The sequence below is a fragment of the Ascaphus truei genome, chromosome 2, assembly GCF_040206685.1.
Source record: "Ascaphus truei isolate aAscTru1 chromosome 2, aAscTru1.hap1, whole genome shotgun sequence".
NCBI classification, from domain to species: Eukaryota; Metazoa; Chordata; class Amphibia; order Anura; family Ascaphidae; genus Ascaphus; species Ascaphus truei.
In genome coordinates this window covers 53,739,470-53,762,474 of record NC_134484.1, presented here as the reverse complement: position 1 = coordinate 53,762,474, position 23,005 = coordinate 53,739,470, and the positions used below count along the sequence as shown (strand labels likewise).

Here is a 23,005-nt window from a genome sequence, read left to right as displayed (position 1 = left end):
GTGGGTGGGTGTGGAAATGTGAGAGTTTGTAGCACAACTAAAAGTGTGTGTGGATACTATGTGGTCCCTATTGGTGTATATGGATGGAAAAATAAGGAGTATTAGTATGTGTGAGAGACAGCTGTGTGTGCATACATATAGCACAGTATGTACAGACATGGCCTTTAGCGCTCATGGGAAGAGAGTTCGCTAGTGTCAGTAATGACTCATAAAATTTCGATCTCTGTTTAGGCCACTGCTAAGTGTCCCGAACAGTTGCATAAATTTGTATTCATGCAACCGTCTCTCTTTCGGGGTTTTAAGATTACCTTTGAGTATGGCAACCCTCAGATCGTTCATCTTATGGCCAGAGTCAGAGAAATGTTCGCCAACAGGACTGTCTCTTGTTCCGCGTGTGATGCTGTGGCGATGCAGGTTCATTCTCTTGTTTAGCCCCTGTCCTGTCTCACCTATGTAGTAGCAGCCCCCTGGGCATTTCATGCACATGATGAGGTACACGACATTGCTGGAGGAACAGGTGAACCCTCCTCTGATTTTGTATTCCCGATTCTTGTGTGGTATTTGTATTGTGTCCGCTGTGTAGAGCATTGCGCAGGTTTGCATCTTGGGTCCTGGCATGGTTTTGTCCCGCATTCAGTTGTACTGCTGAATACTTTACTCCTCACCATAATATTCTTGAGATTATGGGGTTGTCTGTATGATAATAAGGGTGCTTCAGGGAAGACCTGTTGCAGTCTTGTATCTTCCTGGAGGATGGGTTGTAGTTTCCTGGCGATCTTGCGTAGGTCTCCTAGGTGTGGGTTATATGTGACCACCAAAGGAACCCTGTCGCTTGTCTCCTTCTGTTTGTATTCAAGAACCCAAGATGCAAAACCTGCGCAATGCTCTACACAGCGGACACAATACAAATACCACACAAGAATCGGGAATACAAAATCAGAGGAGGGTTCACCTGTTCCTCCAGCAATGTCGTGTACCTCATCATGTGCATGAAATGCCCAGGGGGCTGCTACTACATAGGTGAGACAGGACAGGGGCTAAACAAGAGAATGAACCTGCATCGCCACAGCATCACACGCGGAACAAGAGACAGTCCTGTTGGCGAACATTTCTCTGACTCTGGCCATAAGATGAACGATCTGAGGGTTGCCATACTCAAAGGTAATCTTAAAACCCCGAAAGAGAGACGGTTGCATGAATACAAATTTATGCAACTGTTCGGGACACTTAGCAGTGGCCTAAACAGAGATCGAAATTTTATGAGTCATTACTGACACTAGCGAACTCTCTTCCCATGAGCGCTAAAGGCCATGTCTGTACATACTGTGCTATATGTATGCACACACAGCTGTCTCTCACACATACTAATACTCCTTATTTTTCCATCCATATACACCAATAGGGACCACATAGTATCCACACACACTTTTAGTTGTGCTACAAACTCTCACATTTCCACACCCACCCACACCATTTATATCCCTCTCACTCCACACACACCTTGTGTAGAGCACTGTTTATACTGTTGGCTCTCCATTCATTTTTATTCACACTGATACACATACACACTCTTTCTTCACTTGCTTTCAGTTACCCTTTGACACCTCTAGCCATAAAACACATCCACACCGGGGGAAGGAGAAGCACAGATAACATTCCAAGAGACACTGTTTTTAAGTTATCCTTGCTTCATTCATTGTAACATCGCCGGAAGAAGAGATCAGTGTATCTCGAAAGCTCGCACAAATAAAAGCATTTCGTTAGCCACAGAACGGTATCATCTATTTATTTTTTGATTATTGAAGCTCGGCTAACACGGTACTGATACCTCTACATGAATATATATATATATATTCATGTAGAGGTATCAGTACCGTGTTAGCCGAGCTTCAATAATATATATATATATGTGTGTATATGTGTGTATTTTATAGATAGATAGATAGATAGATAGATAGATAGATAGATAGATAGATAGATAGATAGATAGATAGATAGATAGATAGATCTCCTTTGGATATGTCCTTTGAGTAACACATGCCTTTCGCATTATGAACATTTAATCATACTATACAGCCTACAGTATATTGGGCTATATTGATTGTCTCACTTACTGGAAAGTGGTAAAGATGCTGTGCAATATTCTTTCACACTAGCTTGTAGTAGTTTCATACCTAATTTGTGTACAATTAATAAAAGGGGATCTATAATCTGACTATAGTGAATTACTTACTTGATTAATTTACACAATAACTAGTTTATTGGTCATTAGAGGACTGATGTCCTGGGTAAAAATGGATCACAGTGGTCTTTTCTAATAAGGATGAGTAATGCATGTTGCTTATTTATTATGTTTTAATTCTCTCTAGTTGACTAACCTCTATCTTATAAACAGATAAATGTTATATATAGTAGGGGTACTGAGTACTCAGACGTCAAAACATTGAATATATGACGTGAGCCATATCTGGATTGCATTAATGATAAAAATAGAGTAACTACTTGACATGTAAGGGCTTATTATATGTGTGCAGAAGCAGATAATGATCAGATTAAGTTTCCCATTTTGGAGATATAAAATAGGCCCTTCCATCTTTAAAAAATAGTGTTTCCCAGTGTTTAATATTATAAGATTCTAAACAAACCTGTTTATGGCTTATTGTGTGTCTTGAGCACACGTATGCACATTAAAAGTTAATAATAGTCTTTTGTTAAAAAACAATATAAGAGATTCATCTTGAAACAAAATGCTTTGCTTATTGTTTATGTAGTCCTTGAATAAACTACTGCTCCACACCTACACTTGGACCATTTCTTCTTTGTTGCCTTCTTTGAGTAATTATATTCAACAAGTCAAATGCTGGAGTCTAATGGTGTTTCTTTCACATTTCTATAACGCTTCCAGTAGTTCTTGTTAATACATTTTTCAACTGTGTTGTAAATGTTTTAAGAATCCGTTTGAAATTAAAGCAGTTAGTGCTGAAAAAACACTACAAAGAATCCTTTTGATGAAAAATTGTACTATAATCTAACATTATTGTAACATTTTTCAGATAGGAACAGCGCTCTTTGTCAACTTGCTATCATGCAATTGAATATTTGAAACATCTCTCTAGCTCTCTTTACGCTGTCACAGAATAAATTACAGTCCCCTTTCACTGACAGTAACTAAGGAAACCAGAAACTATGATAGCATAAAGAATTCATGTCCTTCCCATGACTGCATGTTACTAAAAGAAGATCTGCGTTCCCCAAATCTGAACCAACCTGAGTTTTTACAGGTATAATCCTCTCTTTGTGCATTTTCTTTTTTAGTTTCTTGGTGCAAAAACTATTTTTATTAACCTTCAATTATTCGAAACAGTCAGAAATGCCACACTTCCACATCACCTTTAGACACGAGTGAAAGGTTTGTTGAAGTTGGCAAGCCAGGAGAAATGTGCTCTTATTTCAAGAAAAATGTAGCAAACATTTTTGAAGTCTGCAATATTTAGTTGTTGTCAAACATTGAAACTAAATTTTCAGGTGACATCACTCTTTATAAACTATCGCTTTTTGAAAATATTGATGATGTGACTGCAAAATGGCTAAATGCACGAGAAATTCACAAATATTTTAGCAAAGTACTTTGAAGATTTTCACACATCTCTAAACAATTTAAAGACACAAATCAATCATTAAGAGTAATTATGATACAGCATAATGTCAGAGGCATACAATTGACTCTTCTAGGCTTTTACAAATGCAGCAGAAAGAATACCAGTAATGTTTTTTTTTTCTTATGTAACTCTCTTTTTGAATATTTTAAGTGTCTGAAAACAGACATAAAAAAGCAGCATTTTTTTTTTGAAGCAGGGGTTTCCAGAGTTGAACCCCATTAATTCCAGCTCCTGTGACCCCCTGCTTCCCGAGATACAGACCTTGGTAGCGGGTGCCGGTAGACACTGCGCTAAGCTACCATGTAATGATGGAGTTTAAGAGCTCCCGTGCCCTGCGGGCCCATATGAAGCTGTGATGTCATAAAGCAGGAGATTTAAACTTTGCCTAGATACCAGCACACCCTTTGAAATTCTGTATCTTTAGGATCAGGGGGTTCACTGAGCTGAAATTAAAGCTGCAGTTCAGTCAATATCCTGCATGTGTGTTTTTTTAATAAATCAGTTCAGTAAGAAAAAATACTTTTAGCATTTTCTGTTTTTAAAAAAACAAATTTGAAAGACCAATTTTCTTGTATTCTATTTTAACAGCCATTTACCAAGGCACTGCCCCTTCATGTCCTGTCACAAGCCCTGGCACACCCCTTTGTCAGCCCTGCCCTCCTTTAAGCACATGTCAGTGCAGAAGTGCTCATGAATATTCATGAGCTTCCACTGCGTGACAGAAGCAGAGGAAAAACATATCCCATATCTAAAGATTTTGCCAAATTTCGCCGATGAATACATGGAGAACGAATTGACTGGCAGCTATACAGTTCTTTAGGTAATTAGAGATTGCACACATGAAACTATTGAATTAAAAAAAAATTATTTTTTTAAAAAAAAAAGACTGAACTGCAGCTTTAATGGGTTCAGCTCCAGAGACCCCTTGCATCAAGCCTATGTTAACAAATAAGAAAATAAAAAATGACTGGGATTCTGGGATTACTCTTTTAATGTTGCTCATTTATCAAAAACTACAACTTTACATAACAGAATGGTAAATTGTATTACATTTGTGTTTTGCCAAAAATCAGAATTTAGTAAGAATCTGCAATAGTTGTACAATGTAGTTACACAGCAAAATGTATTCGCAGTAAAAATAAAACTGGTCACAAATTCATATGTGATATGCCAAAATATATGCTGGAATGTTAAAATGATTACTCGTTTTAAATGTGGAGTTCTAGTCAAGCAACTGGAACACCATATTTTTGTATACATGTAAGTAAGTACAATGTATTTTATCTAAGAGTATGTTGAAATCAAGAAAAATCATGAACCATGCATATGTAGCAATAGGCAAATAAGATAATTCCCAAGCCACAAGCCTGGCAATACTAATTATTTAAAATTATACAGGTGTGAAGAAAAATGTAGTTACAGCAGTTATGTTATTCTTTAAATAGAAGTAAGAAATCTTATCAAGGTTAGTATGCTTAGAAGCAGTGGCATACTGTACTGTCTCGGCAAGCTTTATTCTAAAGCTTGCCGGGTGCATAGCGGGCTAACTGTGGGGCTTCTCTCCGTTTAAAACAGAGTTTCCCGCGCGGCGGCCGCTTCAATAGATAAGCGCTAATGGCGCTTACTATTGAAAGCGCCCGAGGCGCGGGAAAACCGGCCGAAAACGGGCAAAGATAGCCGCGCGCCGCCCGCAGCTGTTTTTAAACTGCGGCGGCAGCCGCATTAGTTTTAAACTGGCCGCCACTGTAACTACATTTTTTGGGCCCACCTGAAATATTTTATAAAGGGCCCCCTAAAACCATAAAATAAATATAGAGTTTCCAAAGGGGTTTCTATGTCAATGGATTTGCAAGCACCCCCTCTCACACACCTCCTTGCTCTCAATGCCTAAAACGTCCCCCCCTATTATCCTCACGTATTTCTCTACCCCCCATGACTCACTTCCCCTTTCCCTCGCCCACAATTTTACACACATACCCACAAACCTACACCCAATTTAACAATTCCACACCCACACAATTTTATGCTCACACAATTCAACAAAAACACACACAATTACACACACAATGCCCCCTGCTACGATTCCCTATGTGTCTGTTTGGGAACTGCTGCTGCAGTGTGCTCAGCCGTGCGACATGAACTTGGCCTGACATTGTATATAGTTAGCATATCCCCTCTTGGTCGCCTCTTTTCTAATGTAAATAAATCTAATTTAACTAGCCACTCCTCATAAATTAGATTTTCCACCCCCTTTATTAATCTGGTGGCTCTTCTCTGCACTCTCTCTAGTTCCATAATGTCTTTTCTAAGGAGTGGTGCCCAAAATTGTACTCCATATTCAAGGTGTGGTCTTACTAATGCTTTGTAAAGGGGCATAATTATGTTTACTTCCCTTCCACCCATTGCCCATTTAATGCAAGATAAGATTGTGTTTGTCTTTGCAGCTACTGCATGACTTTGGGCACTATTGCTAAGCCTGCTGTCTACCGTCCTAAAGCCATCTCCATCAAGGATTCCCCCAATTTATCCCCATTTCATTTGTAAGTCGCCTGATTATTCTTGCTTCCCAAATGCATAACCTTACATTTATCTGTGTTAAACCTCATCTGCCATTTACCTGTACACGTTTCCAGTCTCTCCAAGTCCTTCTGGAGAGACATTACATCCTGCTCTGATTCTACTACCTTACAAAATTTAGTATCATTAGCAAATATGGAGACTGTGCTCTTGATGCCAACCTCAAAGTCATTAATAAACAAGTTAAAAAGCAGGGGTCCCATTACCGATCATAAGTTGTGCTCTCAAGTGAGATAACTGGTAGAGTCTTGTATTGACTGGACTGGCATGACAGTTATGGGGGCTTTTCTGCCCTGGTGCAGGAGGTACCATAAGGTATGTGCTCTATCCCTGATTAAGAAGGAATATTCTTTTTAAAAGACAGGCTAAATACTGTAGATGCTGGTAGTGCGTTTAATGTTTTAATTTTAACAATCATTGCTTCTACCACTTATATGAGGGTACAGAGTGCTACTAACTGGGATTCCTTTTCCTTTTGAGTTTTCTAATATGGACCATCACAGTCAAGCACCATCCCAGGATGAAAATTAATAAACTGAATGAGGGTAAATTTATATGTGTATTATAGGTTAGTATGCCTGCCATAAGAAGATATAACATACAGTACATTATACCTTTACAAGGTTTTTAGGAGAAAGTCCTACTTTATAGATTCTTTCCCAAATGACTATAAGCAATGCTTTGAAAAGAGCCTTAGATTATCTCACTTTCAAAGTAGCATAAGGACATCATAAACAACTCACAGATAACATTTATAGTGATATCATAATGAGTGAAAAGTTAAAACGTAGAAATAGAAATTAAGGAAATTGTAATCAAAACAAATTACATATTGAAACCATTTGCAAAGCTATGGCAATTGCCAATATTTTTAAAGCAGGGCTATTCCATAAGACATTTTCGGGTGCTTTGGGTACCTAACTGCAGTGCAGGCTTGATGACAGAGCCATTAGTGCCACTGCATCGAGCCCCGAAGTTACAGATGCGCTGCGCTCTTCCCTACAACAATTTAACTAATTGCTGTGAGATAGCGTTGGGCCTCTATTAGTCTCTTACTTTCTCCTTTGCCCTCTCTTCCTGCAGGTTCTATCTCTGATTTAAAATCTAATAAATATACACTGTATTTTATATAGTTATGTGGCTATTTCAAAAAGTGGAAATTTAGCAAAATCATTGAAAACCAGGGTAATTCCTAGATTACCTTATGTTTTTGCTGATTCAACATTTATAACGTCTTTTTTCTAATGAGTTTTCCTGACTTTTTGCCTGTGTTTCATCAGCTAAGGCTAATTGAACCATTATGTGATTCACTAAAGGAAAAACTGTTTTTTTTTGCTTATTCCCTATTTTGACCTGCCGCAGCAAAAAAAAAAAAAATTGTAAATATAGCTCCAATATATGTAAATAGTTTAATTTGAGTGCATTACTAAATATTGTATCACATTCAATTGAATAGTATTAGGTCAAAGTAATGGAATATATATATTCAAAGAAATATATATATGTAGTACATGTACCCCCACCCTCTAGGAGATACGTGTTGTGGCTACAGGTGTTGTTGTGCGGCATACCTGTGATGGTTCAGGAGAGCTGAGTTGTCTGCGATGGGGAGGAGACCAGGACAGGCTCTTTGTGTCATCTTGGGTTCGGTATCTGTTGTTCAGCGCCTACAGCTTCATTAGGCTCTAACGGGTCCTATCATACACCCAGGCCCACTGACTCAAATTCAAGCAGGTTTAAAAAGTAACAAAGGGTTTTTTATTGGAGCAGTCACTGCAGATCTTTCACAGCAGTGCATATGTCTCAGAGGATCCCAGGCCTCTGGATGGTGCTTGCTCTTTGAGTCTGGAGCATTAAGATCTTGTATGGCCAGTCAGCCATGAGGGCTAACTGGCCTCTCTCACTCCCAGCAGGGAGGAGAGGCTCCCACTCCTTAGGAAGGGGGGGAACAGACTGAATAAATTTAGCACTGAATCTCTGAGCAACCAGAAGGGGAGCGCTTAAGGTCTGTACCTACACATGATAGGCTATACACGGGCCATGAGTCACCACCACACGTCAGTCACTCAGAGAGGAGCATGAAGGGGGGGTCAAAAGCCCACAGGATGGCCTCTCACAGCCTAGACTGCTAAGGACTTATGTGGCAGGGGGAAGAGAGAGGCAGAGTAGACAAACCATGTTACATATATATTTGTGCGTGTGTTTGTGTGTTGTGTGTGGTGTGTATAGTGTTTGATGTGTGTATGTGTGTATATATATAAACAAGAAACAAACAGTTGTCTAAAATAAGCACTAAGTATATCCAAAAATATCAAATGTATTGAACAATATCTAAAGCACACAAAAAAATATATTAAAAATACCTGAGAAAAGCCCATAGTACCAAAACTAACTTCCTAGGCAATATGTAGTTAATATGAAAGAGAAAACAATGTACCTATAATATAACCATGGCACATGGAATAGTGAATCACTAAACTGATGCAAAAAGATGTAACACTACTAAATAATTCAAACAAAACATCCGCAATTAGCGCGGGTGCCTGCGGCGATTGGTCCCGTTCATGTTGCATGGGAAACAGCAGAGAACTCAAAATTGGCTCCATGATGCATTCGAATAACGACAGCTGCATCAATATCATTCACCTACAGTAACAACCTGTAGACACTGGCCGGTGTAGAAAACTCTATATAGTAAATAAGACATCCCACGTTACAAGAGTACAAAATAAACAATGGAGTTATGAGGCTATATGTATGTGGATAATATATCCCTGAGAAGATATATTTGGGGGAGACACAGGAAGGAATTAGTGTGTAACGCATCATCATTACGTCACCACTACAGGACGAGTCAGATTTTGGCCGGATCGCATCCTGAGCTGCCGAAGGCTGAGGGCGCGAGGTACAAATACAGCAGCTTTCTCTATTGATCGATCGTGCCTGTGCCATATATTCACAACTGTTCCTGGGATTAACAACACTGCAGACGCATAGCCTGGACTTCAATCGAGGACTTCCAGAGTTGGCGGTGACATTATGTTCACTGATACGTGATTTTATTCTCAATTTGTGAGTGAGCCTATTTCCTCCCTCCCTATTCCCCTAATAAATATGTAAACATTTTTACGCTATGGGCTGTGCGCTTTCTCCCTTATTTTCTTTTTTATATATATATATATATATATATATATATATATATATATATATATATATATATATATATAAATATAAAATAATAATTATATGTAGCATATTATAATTTCCTTAATCACTATCACTGTTCCGTACCATTTGTGGTATTAATACTAAATTAATAAGTTCTATAAAATACAAATGTTCACATACAGTTAATATAATATAGAACATGTTGACAATGATGAATAGTTCAAAGAAAAGAACACACAAACCGACACACAAATCTATCTATATATATTCTGTTTGATTTACTAAGATTCACAACACAACCTATTTAATAATATGCCTTGTGCTCTCTCTACATCCATTATACTGTATGTCATAACAAGAGAATTTCCCTATTTATTACAGAACATGCCTCGGCTAAACATGTGAAAGCTAGAACTCCCTCTAAGTACAGTAAATAGCCCCTTAAGATCTTGGTCCTTCCACATAAATCTCTAAGAATGTAAAGGACTTTAATACATTCTCTCAACTTCATCCCTCTCCTTGTAAATAAGGTGGGAGCGAAAAAGGTCAAACTAGTTACTTGTTCACCAGTAATTTCTAATAAATTGCAGAGTATAGGCCATACACACTCAATAACTGAAAGGCTGATGCCAGTATTTATTTTGTGAGCGAATAGTTTAGCTTCCTGAACCCAGATAATCTTTTCTATCTCCAACAGGTAAATGGAAACATAAAGGAGGCTACGGTATGTACTGAACACAAGTAAAATACAGTCACTATCCTAGAAATTGATCTTAAAAACCTTGATTACATTCTGCCGGCGTCGATTGTCATTTGTGAGAGTTCTCCTTATGCATTAACTTCAGCATTAGCACATCCTCTGGCAGCTAGCGCTCTTAGCTGCAGAATCCTCTTTATTTCACTGAAAGGTGGCATGTTTTGGGGCGTGTGTCTCTACTTTTGTAATTAAATAAGCACACCCTCACTGTGGATCTTTTAACCACAGGTTGAAAATAAAATACTCAATATAATAAATTAAATACATTTGTAAGTATATACAACTCAACCCCCTTATAACGCTGTGCTTGGGGTCCAAAGAATCACAACATGTTATAAGCGTATCGCGTTAGAAATAATGTACAATTGTATGCATTGTACAATAAAGTATTTAAGATACCAATAATCGTGTTGTAAAGTATTCATGAATATAAAATTGGGAGCCACGTTTGCATTGCGTTATAAGCAGATTCACGTTTAAGGGATCGTGTAATAATGGGGTTGAGCTGTACATAAAAACGCTACATAAAAAAAACTAGTCAAGTCTCGATGTCCCCTTAATGGGAAACTTACTTCAATGGATCCATTATATATAGAACAACGTGATTGGTGAAAAAAACAGGCGCTAATTAGGTGCTAGTGATCACTTAAGTTACAGTGAATATATATAACACATAAATAGTGATATCAAAGAAAATCGTGACTCAAATAGTGCAATAGTGAAAGTATAATATAAGTTGTAACCCCCTGCTCAGACCCTCTGGAAGGGACTGTCTTGACTGGTCCCAGAAGATCAAACGATATTTTCTCAACCCAGGGGGAGCATGTGGGAGAAAACACAACAAGAAAACACACTAAGTGCAGACTGAAATGTACAGGTGTGAGATGATTGTGATGCTTGGCCTCTAAGTGCTGCCTACTCACAGGATGTAGGTAGGATATGTATAGTGGCGTGATCAGTAGAATCTGGTGGGTCCCTCTGAGTAAACACAGGAGGTAGCTGGAACTGGGGTGTCATTAGCAGGTGTACATGGAAAGATAAAAACAGACCTCCATGGTGCAGATCAATGGTATACAAAAAACTTTATGAAAGGATATAAAATGTGCACTCACAATATTTAAAAACAATATCAGCGTTTTTCACTATATAAGTGATGGGAGGGTAGGGATGGTTGCCTCAGCTCACCGCACCGCCGATATCCTGGATAGTTCTCCTCCGCAGGCTCCCTGCTACACCCAGGCAGTGTGGTATTTCAGATCTCCCCACTCTTACCCTGTTTTTTACCATGAATTTGTGAATACATCTAACCATGTCTATAGACTCTATACCAGTACTGCAGAGGTTAATTAAACTAGCAATTGTATAGGGTATATAAAGCAACACTGTAAGGGGGGGGTCCATACTCCTGACGAAGCCAGCTATTCCATTGGCGAAACGCGTAGAGTGGACCCGCCCAGGAGGTGAGAGGATTGGTGCCCGCGAACTGTCAATCAACCGCCGAACCGGAAGTGACGCGATGGAGCTGATCGTGCAGACCGGAAGTGACGCGACGCACCGGAGAGACCGCAGCTGGAGATCCCCACACTGCTTGGGTGTAGCAGGGAGCCTGCGGAGGAGAACTATCCAGCATATCGGCGGTGCGGTGAGCTGAGGCAACCATCCCTACCCTCCCATCACTTATATAGTGAAAAACGCTGATATTGTTTTTAAATATTGTGAGTGCACATTTTATATCCTTTCATAAAGTTTTTTGTATACCATTGATCTGCACCATGGAGGTCTGTTTTTATCTTTCCATGTACACCTGCTAATGACACCCCAGTTCCAGCTACCTCCCGTGTTTACTCAGAGGGACCCACCAGATTCTACTGATCACGCCACTATACATATCCTACCTACATCCTGTGAGTAGGCAGCACTTAGAGGCCAAGCATCACAATCATCTCACACCTGTACATTTCAGTCTGCACTTAGTGTGTTTTCTTGTAGTGTTTTCTCCCACATGCTCCCCCTGGGTTGAGAAAAAATTCCATTATATATAGAAACAAATAGCGAGCAAAGAAATATCCATGTTAACCATACAAAGATGAGAAGAACACCAGTCTTGAAAAAATGAATATTGTATTGAAGTGTGTATACTGTATACAAACAAGGTAATGCATACAAACATTAATTGCATAAAGTGACCTACGTAGTGCAAAAATAGAAAAACATTTACATAGCTCAATGTTGCGGGATGGAGCCCTTTGTCAAGAGTCACTACTATTTCCCTGGCGCAGTTGTAAAAAAAAGATACTGTACTTAACTAATTGGTTAACGTTTGCGTATTTGTTTTGCCTGTTTTTTTTACCGCCACCTTGCAGATGGTGGTACAGTAGATTGTGAAAATTCTTCTAAAGATCAGCTCAATACATCAACATTGGTAATTATTAAGCAAAGCCAATAGGCGTTGTAGTTTTTAATTTAATATTGCCTATATATGTCTTTCCAATGCTAGAGAAAACTCCAGATTCTATTGTAAATAAATGAGACTAAAATCTTGTCTAGCACAGGGAATATGGTTTAACAGCATATTTATTATGGGCCTTTTTACGGTGTTCTGTACGAGAAACAGGACACAAAATAGTAAAAGATATCAGGATGAATCATTTTCAGAAGTTAATATTAATATCACCTTTGTTGTGTTAATGGTAAATAGGTCTGATGTACAGGACAGGCACTTCTAAACGAATAGTACAGCCTATGAGGGTCCTGGGTGTGGGAGTGGAACATTATGACAATACCATACTGCATCACGGTAATGTAGCAGAATACAGTACTTAAGATTGGAGAGTCATCATAATGTTTTATTATAAAGCAAGGATCATGCAATTTGACTAGAGTGAATGCAACTACTATAGATACAATACTGGCATGATTGACTGGAAACGGAGGAACATTATTTAAGATAACTGAGCCTTGAAGAAGGATGTTGCAATACTCATAATGACTTTAGAGTTTAATATTAGTTGTTCATGAAGAGGGAAAAGTGATAACTTCTAGGAATGTTGCATAGATGTAAGTAGAATAATTTAATGAGGGACTGAAAGTAGCATTGAAGGATAAGCATGCAATTATTATCATCATTACTGTATGCCCAGGACATACTTGAAAATGAGAGGTAACTCTCAATGTTTTACTTCCTGGAATTTTTTTTTTTATAAATAAACAAATAAAATTATGCTGGTGATATCATATGGATAATGCATTTTTCTTTTACAAGATACAGGGGTCAAGAAATAATTAAAGATTCTTGCCAAAAAAAAAAATACAACGTTATAAATACTACAATAGGACTATAGTTGTTACATGGTTTGGTATATTTATTTAAATGAATATTCGGCATGTGAATAATAGGAATAGTGTTGCCATAGAAATCAGTTCAATTTTGAAAGTAAATCACATAATCTTCTCACAATGAATAATAGATTAAAAGCCCAGTTGGCAAGAAATAATATCACTAAAAGAATGTATCTGTTACCAGAACATTTAATATTAGTTCCACAAGGAAATCATAATCAAAGTTCCAGCTGGAATATGTTCAATATGCCTCAATGTGTGTGTATGCATTATTAATATTTATTCAAAAACACATAGGGCTGACAGAGCCCCAGAAAAAAAGAATATACTGTTTTTTTTTTTTTATTATTGTGTTAGTGATAAAAAACAATCTCTTAATTTATAATGATAATATGCAAATAGTTTCAAGCTAAGGAATTCAATAAGACGTCATCCAGATATGCTGATGCATTTCAAGCAACTGACTGACATTAATGTATAAAACATGTTTTATTGCTAGTTAATGTTCAGATATATTGCCTTCTATTTGATTTAGACTACACTTATTATGGAAAGATTTAAAAAACAATATCCACCTCTATGTTTAATTTATCTTTATGTATTTAAATTCTATTTCCCTATACTGTATGTGTTGTTTCATAACATGTCAAGTAGCTCAGCTGAGCTTGATTGCAGTCAGTAACCCTTTTAAGCATTGTTTCTTCATCCAATTTGAAAAGGACAAAAAAGCACAGAAAATGTCAGTTGTACAGTGGAAGCATAATTAATGGACAGAAAAATATATATAATACTTGCTAAACCAATTAATGCAGTTACATCATCTACTATATAAAGGTTTGTGTTTTTTCAGATGCTACCAGATGGTGTGTGTTTTTCAGAATTCATTGAGAGCAACATTATTCACATCATATTTCTAACGTAATCCTTGGAACAAGACAACTCTGAATATTCAATTTTATCACTAGAAACCCAAGTTGCAAGGTTTATACAATACAGAGAGTAACCTAAGCGAACAAACATAATTTTTATTCAAATGTACTTATTTATTCAATTATTTATTTATTCAAATGATCACATACCTAAATTGACAGGAAAAAAAAGAGAGATGAACTAATTCAATATATTATATACAATTGTTCTTAGTATAATTGGTGTAAGGATACATCAACAGTTCTGTTATTTGAGCAGCAATGTTACAACTGTCTTCTTATCATAAAGTTTATGTTTATTAGTTCTTCGGAAACAAATCACAAAATATTTGTTGGAGACCTGATTTATCTGGCCTATTGTTAGAGCTTCAAAATAAAATCAGCATTATAGTAAGACATATTTTTTTATTCAGAATTGTGACACTATTTAACCTACAGTTATTTTTATGCAAAAACTGGTCAAAGCCCCATAGGGGCGAAACGCGTTAGAGGTACTCTGGGGGCTTTTCCCTTTTTACATATGGCTAAATAAACATATATTTTTATCCCAGCTCAGTCCAGCCTTTTCACTTTTTGGCCAGCAGTGCCCGCTGCCTATTCTCCCTTCCTAGTGAGAAATTCTTCCATGGTTATAAAGAACAGCGAGGAGCACGCACATCCAGATACAACAGATGCAGTTCTCGTGAACTCAGGAAAGAACACGCCAGATGCAGTAAGTGGATCTTGCCTTCTTTCAACTACGGAGCTTCCCCAGGTGGATTAGCCCTATGTGCGGTTGCTTTCTTGAAGGGGTCCGGTGCCGGTCGAGAGAACCCCCCCCCCCCGGTCAGCCCTTTCCTGCTATTACCGCTAGGCTGTCCCCCTCACAAGGGGTTAAGTCATTGGACTTTTACTCCTTCGTTCATCATTTCATTATTCTGTCATTTTTCCGGACATACATTGGCAATATTGAGACTGTCTTTAAGTAGTGGGCAACTCTGTAGCACACGTCATTGGGGTGTTCATTCACCTCCCCCCTTCTCTACTAGTAAATATATACTGTACATTAGTTCTATTCCAGGATATTATGAGCTGTCAATCAAAATATACCGTACTGTAAATAAACTGAGAGGAAACCCTGCTTCAGATTAGTAATGATGCAGTGGAAGGATGATAGTGCTAATTGGGTAGTAAATATAATAACAACTGAAGAGAGTAAGTAACCCAATTTATAGCACTCTGTCACCTGAGTGGATGATTGGTGTATTAATTAAAAAATAGGTTAAATTGAAACAATCAATAAAATATATGGCTTTAAAATAACAATTAAATAACGTACTGAGAGTCCTGTAGGAGCAACTAAACCCCGGATTGAAGACAATGAATATGGTTATATACTGTACACTGTCCTAGGTGGAATCTATAATCAAAGAAAACCACCAGGGATGAAAGGGGAGGGGGACGTATTGACTAAAATACCATGAGTACAATGCCAACAGCTGACAGGAGCTGGTGATTGGTGCTTAGTAAAATGAACCTAGTAAGTATATATATATATATATATATATATATATATATATATATATATATATATAACCTGCAAACAATGGATATCACCCCCATAAATAATAAATAGCCAGAGTGTTTATCATATGGTCACTGACCCACATGAATAGGATCTGGTGTCAGACTGTACAACTGAAGTCTGGTGTGGGTGCAGTGAGCAGGAAGTATACATGTGAGCTGGGTATATATATGCCCAATTGTAAGGTTCAGAGACAGTGAGTGTCTAGAGATACTGTATATCTTTTCCCCCATTAAAGGGGTGCTCCGTAGGACCGTTGGATCATAACTATAAGCATAAGCAGTGAGCAAGAGCAGGGCAGCACGAGTGCTCCCTGTGGGAGCCTATGTCTGTGATACAAGTAATCAGCCATGTGCGTGCACGTGATCTGAAGTGCCGACACGCGCGATTCATGAGGAGAATGCTTTGTTAAGGCCAGTAGGGTGGGGCCCCTCCATGAAGGTTAAATTCTGGGATTGAGAGTGTGCAGGAAGGGTGGGGGGCAGGTATATGCGGTTCCTCCATGTGAGAATAAGGCACCTCCAGGAAACCCTCCAGCACCTGAATTAGACATAGAGGGGCAGAGACTCCAAGCAAAGAATAAAGTCCTGCGGTGTTCCTCTCAATCTTCTCCAGACAAGCACCCAAGTACTTATTCATATTCTCCATGGTCTCAAAAAGACGATCCATCTTGGCCTCCATTCTGTCCCTGTATTGCTCGATTGAATTGTCAGTCATTTTGATACCACTAAAAACATCCAGCATGCAGACAACCGAGCTGGATTTGGTCCACGAGTGCTGGTGTCATCCAGACGAACATCGGCATGGCTAGGTGCTGGAGGAGGTGACCTGGGGGTTTTGGGTGAACATCGGTGAGCTGGGGGCTTAGGGATGAACATTGGCGTGACTGGTTGCTGGAGGTGGTGAGCTAGGGGTTTCCAGATGAGCATCGGTGGACAAAGGGTCAGACAAGGCAGATGTTTAGGAATCGGTGGCGGTGGGTGATGGCAGTGAAAAGTCTGGGACATCCGATTCAGCTTCGGTTGGTGCAGGGGCACTTCTGGGGCCTGTCCAAACAACTTAATCTTCGCAGAGTTTGGCCATTTTCTTCTTCACATAATAGGGGCCAGGGTTATTTGCCTTGGGAGCCTTCGGAACCTTTTCTTTAGGCATCTTTGGCTTGGAAACAGCTTCCGACTTTTGCTTTCTCGTTGTTGGCACAGCAGAAGAAAGCAGGTTCCTGTGTCCATAGAAACGGGCTTGATCCATGGAATCAGATGGAAGAATGCACAATACAGTATCTGGACAAGAGCTCGTTCAGATAGAGATCAGCATGTTGGAGGCTATGCAATTTGTTTCACCTTAAATGCACTGTGTCCAAGGTGGAATTTTTTGGTGGGCATGGACACGAGCTGCAGGTTTGAAAGTGGGTGTATACTTTACCTGTCAATGTCCATTATAAATAGACATCAGTTCTGTTGATTCAATGCACATTGAATATATACTATACATCGAATACACATCGAATATACATTCCTCTGTGCTTGATTTATTTTCTAAAGCAGCGATACTGAGGAAAGTTATTTCAAAGGATCTCAGCATCAGAATACAGGATATGTACAAGAGAGGACATGACATTTTACAGTTTAAACACTGTTTACTTACTTCGGGCCTCGATTTAGCACAAAGCACTGTCAGCTATCATGCCCATGGTCAGACTAAAAGTGTAAAGCAGAATCCCCCACTCATAACAGAGTAAGTATTTTTGTTTTCTTTCTGCAATTACTGTATTACTCTAAAAGCTTCTTGCATATCAAAATGCATTTTTTGGTTTACTTGTTTTCTTTTCAATTCTTTTAGAGCCCCAAAATTACAGTACTAACTGTAGAAGAAAAGTAAAAAAGGCAATGTTTTAAAAAAGCGATATTGGAGTTCCATCAAACTTCATCCTTATCTTTTGACGCTCGATTTCAAAGATTCTTTTCTGGAAAAAACATTTATGCTATAAATTCCGGTAGTGCGCATGCATCAAGTCACACACTAGTGTTAATGTGTACGAGCATTGATATGGCAGGTATACACTGCTATAGTGTCATTGGGAATTAAAGTTAATACTGTATAGTACATTATATTTACCTTCATTATAAACTTTGCCAACCGGATGGAGATGAGCCAATGTCAGAGGTGTATTGTGCGTACAAGCTGGGGTCACTCATGTAGTCTGCATTCAAGTTGGCAGGCTCCTGCTGAAGCTCGTAATCAGGCGGGGCCAGTTAATAATCATTGCGGTTCACCAGGTTTTCAGTGACGGTCTGCCCGTTATTGCAATAGTATTGGTAAGCGCGGTGTTGGTACATTGCAGGGTCGGGAAGTATATGGATTAAACCCGACCTTTCTCCTTTTGAAATCGCTAACAACAAACATACCAGAAAAAGCTGGGAGCACTGACCTCTGTCACTTCCCGGAGGAGGGGCTGTGAGGAGGGTGCACTCGTCCAGCCTCCCCGCTGATGCGCTTTCCAAGCTCCGCCCCCGCTCTAATGATGAACAGGACCGGCGTGGGAGTGACGCGCGTCCTAGGCTCCGCCCCCTGACCTCCGTGACGCACGCGGGTTGGCGCGCGATCGGTTCTGCCCCCATCTCTGATCAAGCTGCATCATAGGGCACACCTGTGTGCCCCAGCAGCCTATTGGATTATACTTCCTGGTTCTGCCCTGGCTGGCTATTGGAGGGCCTTCCTTTATATACCTTCCTGCTGCATACTCTCATTGCTGAGCATAGTCTAGTGTGATGCCGTACCTTGCTGCATTTCTGTTCTGTGACATTGTCTTGCTGTGCCTGTTAACCTCTTGTTGCCTGACCCTGCTTATCCACTTGGACTCCGCACCTCTCCTCTCCTGATCCGGCTACGAACGACCATTCTCCTGTCTCCAGTTCCGACCTTGTCGAAGTACTCCAACGATCAGATACGCTCCTATCCTGTACCCTACGTACCCTGAAGATCCGCTACTCTCCAATACCGAACTTGTCTACGCACCCCGACGATCCGCAACTCTCCACTCCTGATCTGGCAAGTACTTACAACTTTTCTCCCATCTATAATCCTGACCTGGCTTGCATGACTACTCTATATCCTAGGCACGCCCGCGTGGCTATGGGTCGGTGTTAACCAATTCCCTACCTCAGCACAGCGGTCGTGCTTCGTTTGTGGTGAGCTACGCGTTAGAGGGGCTGTGCGAAAAAAGCAATCATTATTAGTTAAAGTTTGCCTTATCGAATGCTTCCACCCATGATAGTTCTGTGAAAATTTGAAGAAATCATAGTTGTCAATGATATAGCCATATATCTCTGCTAAAGTCGCCTTCTTATCTGTTCTAGCAATAATTGCAGAAAATAATAAATATGCATAACTGCAGTCAGGTTTAGTGTAAGGACTTGACATGATGTTCAGTATATGTCCATTTAGCAATTCTGCAGGCATACAGATGCAGTGGTCATTATTTTAAGGCATCACAGCGCCATTTTCGTATGTGCTGCTGTACTACACGCGGCATGAACGCGGCCAATCACCCCACGCACACGTGTTTATCGCGGTTGCTTTGATTTAATTTTATGGATTGTGTGCAATTATATGCAATTTAATGAATTAATTGTAATGTGTACAGTACTGTGCTACTGTGTCAATTTCAGGTGTTTAAAAGTCAGAACACTAAAATGCCATTTTATGCACTCGTCTACACTTGCGTCTTAAGGCGGTACGGTTGGAATTAATCCCGCGCCATCACATGGGTATTCAGAGGTATAAACCGCGTGATTTCGTAAAATTATGGTCGCTGCATCTGTAGCAATGTACTGTAGAATAATACACACAACATTGTGTTTAGAGATTTTAATTATGAAACGTCTTCAGCGACCAAGGTCAATTTACAATGGATCACTATAGTGGCCACTTTTTAAATCTGTTTTTTAAACACCTGCAAATTGACTACACACCACTGAATCCACTGGATAATCTGTGCAAAGGGATTCACTTTTGCCATCTGGCGGATAAGCGCAGAACTGCACCCAAACAAATCAGAATCCAGGTAATCAAGGAAATCAACAACGGTAAACAGAGCTGTGATAGGCAGCCTTCACGGAAGATTAACGAGTGAATGCTGCGTGGAATACAGCTGACTTTACGAAAACGGCTCAGAGAAATGATCAGATAACGGCTGCTGCATCTGTAGTAATCTGAGCCTTGTTCACAAATCTGTACTCTTGGGGAGAGAGAATATGTGTAAATATTAATGAATGTGTGTACATACGTGTAAATACAAGCCTATATTCACTCAGATATTGCTGTGTTGATCAAAATGGGATTTCAATGACAATTTTTTTTACAATTACTGTGCTATTCACTAATAATTACTTATTCATAAGTGGGTTGCATTATTCATTCTCATTTTCATACCTGTAAATTGAGTTAACTCAGCATTAAGCAACTCATCTAAATCTGCGTTAATCATCACTAGCTAAGCAATTGTGTTGGGGGGAAGTTAATTAAATTTATCACACTTTTCTACCATAGGGTTATGTAATAGGATTTCCAAGAAAATCATATGCAGACAATTATTTAACCCCATAAATAAGACTGCCAATTAATTGCAAAGAAATGCCTTCAGGCACCAAATTTAATATTCAACATAAAAATCATACAAATAAAATAGTAAGCATAACGTCGAAATATTGAACAAAATATGTGCTGTGCTATTCACAAAATAATATATGTGACAAATAAGTGCACGAAAAACACTTAAACTTACAGTAAATGTTATACTGTGTTCATGTGGCTGCAAATCAGTGAATATGACCGCCCTGGTCAGATGTGAAGTAATGAAAAAACAGTATTGTGCGGCGCCTAACGTGAATAATGCTTTGAGTGCAAATTCAATGGGTGCTTGTATAACAAATTTGAAAACAAGGTGAATAATGAAAATTATCTAAACATTAATGTAACACATACAACCATGAACAATGTCCTTAAGTGATTGTCCAAATTACTCCACTTCTGATGAAGGGTTCCGGAAAGGACTCAGCATATGAAAAGAAGAAAACATAACAAACATAATGTAATACTGTATAGGAAGAGCAATATGAACCTAATGGTTAGGGAATGGTGAAATCCTCAGAGGTAGGAAATAGTCGACAAAATAAGATAGAAAAGATATATTTAATAAACTTTAAAAAATTACGTGCAATTACCACAAAAGAATCCACTCCTCACGCCAGCAAAAATTGAAATCCTACTTACAGGAGATAAGTAGGTTTGCGCATTAAAGGATATCCTTTATAGGGAATAGCTGCCTCTCATCTCTGATGAACTCCTCTGGAGTCCTGTGTATCTATCAGATACAGTGGACTATTAAGCGCTGTGCCAAAACAAGCGTAAATTAGAATATTTAGAAAAAGTATATAAAAGCATAGAAAAGTAATAAAAAGGACAGCAATATATTCTTTTTTCGACATCTCACGCCATCATCCTCATCATCTGATGGCTGTGTGCTGTTGATGTTGATTTAGAATGCTATTGATTCTGAAAAAAACAAACAGGATGCTTAAAGTATACAGGTACTATACACCAAGGGTTCGCAAACTGGGGGGCACAGGATTTTTATCATATCAGTCAATGATCAGTATTACGGGCTATTCATGTCAACGGGCACAAAAGTTAATAAAATATTTTTTAATATATTTACCTTGGTTAGAATTATTGCCAACCTTGCTGATGCAGACGATATTCGGCAAGATCATAGTCAGATAGATATCCATACTGAGCATTAGAGGTAAAATCAAGGTTCGACTGCTGTAGATAGTAGTGAGGTAGGACCAGGTTAGCAGATGGACCTGTCAAGGTATAATCAGGTTGGGGCTGCTGTTCACGATGATTTTCAGATGGTGTACCTTTGTGAGATTTGGAAGTATGATTCACTCTGTTGGTCCCGTTTCTTCTCCTATCCTTTTGAAGTTGCCATGATCAAACATATTCGCAAAGGATGGGTCCAATACCCAAAAACCTCCTCTGACATCCATATTGGGGGGATGCAAATGAAGCAATCATTAATTGACAAAGTAAAGCGCACTGACATCTTCAATTTACTAGAGTCAGCTGAATCCCTGAAGTATTCATAATTGGCAATGAGATAGTCATATATTTCTGATACAGTGGTTTTCTTATCTGTTTCATCATTAATTGCTAAATATATGAGACAAATTAAGCTAGATTCAAAAGGGTCATTTTACTTTTTTTTTTAATGACAATCCACATGGCCAATTATTAATCCATGGTCGGCTAGTTAAAAATCCATACACACATCTTAAATCTGTTGGAAGGGGATCTCTCTTCCTCCCTCTCTGCGGATTAATCGACATGTGGATATTTTACGATCCAGCAATGGATTGTTGACTCTGCAAATCGGATTCTTAAAAATCCACCCTCATTTTATCCAATTTCAAATTAATCCCTGTAGATTGAAAGTGGTACAATCCGTCAACGGATTTTACACTGTGAAAAAGATTTTCAATGGAAAGTTTGTGATTTTGAAAGTTCCGTCCATTCCTACTTGTGATATCATTTTAATATGTTCTTTAAAAATACATGAAGAATAAGACATTTGATTTAATTAGGGGTATGCTCAGTCATTTCTACGTTTCGATATCTTATGCCAATAGATTTTCTTTTGGGGAGAAATCTCCATAGGTAATGATACATAGTGTATACACAGACAACAATTGAACACACACATTGCACATTACAACTGCTACTTTGCTCTTAGGATAAATTGAATATTAGACTCAAACTTTATGATAAAGCCACTCAATACTAGTTTAAGAAATCAACCTTTAATTTTCCTCTATGTCACATTTTTAGCTTCTTTATGGCATAAAAATGTACATGCTATCATAAGCACACAGATACCAGGCAAGCTCTCAGAAACCCCCCAAAATTACCACAAAAATATATATATATTTATATAAATAATATAATATATAAT

At 38.7% G+C, this 23,005-nt stretch overlaps 1 protein-coding gene across 6 annotated transcripts in view; it reads right to left on the bottom strand.

Annotated features, from left to right (window-relative positions):
* The window catches only part of CSMD3 (CUB and Sushi multiple domains 3), a 1,548,521-nt gene that overhangs the window by 44,252 nt on the left and 1,481,264 nt on the right, over nucleotides 1-23,005 (bottom strand). The gene's annotated exons all lie outside the window — the stretch shown is intronic.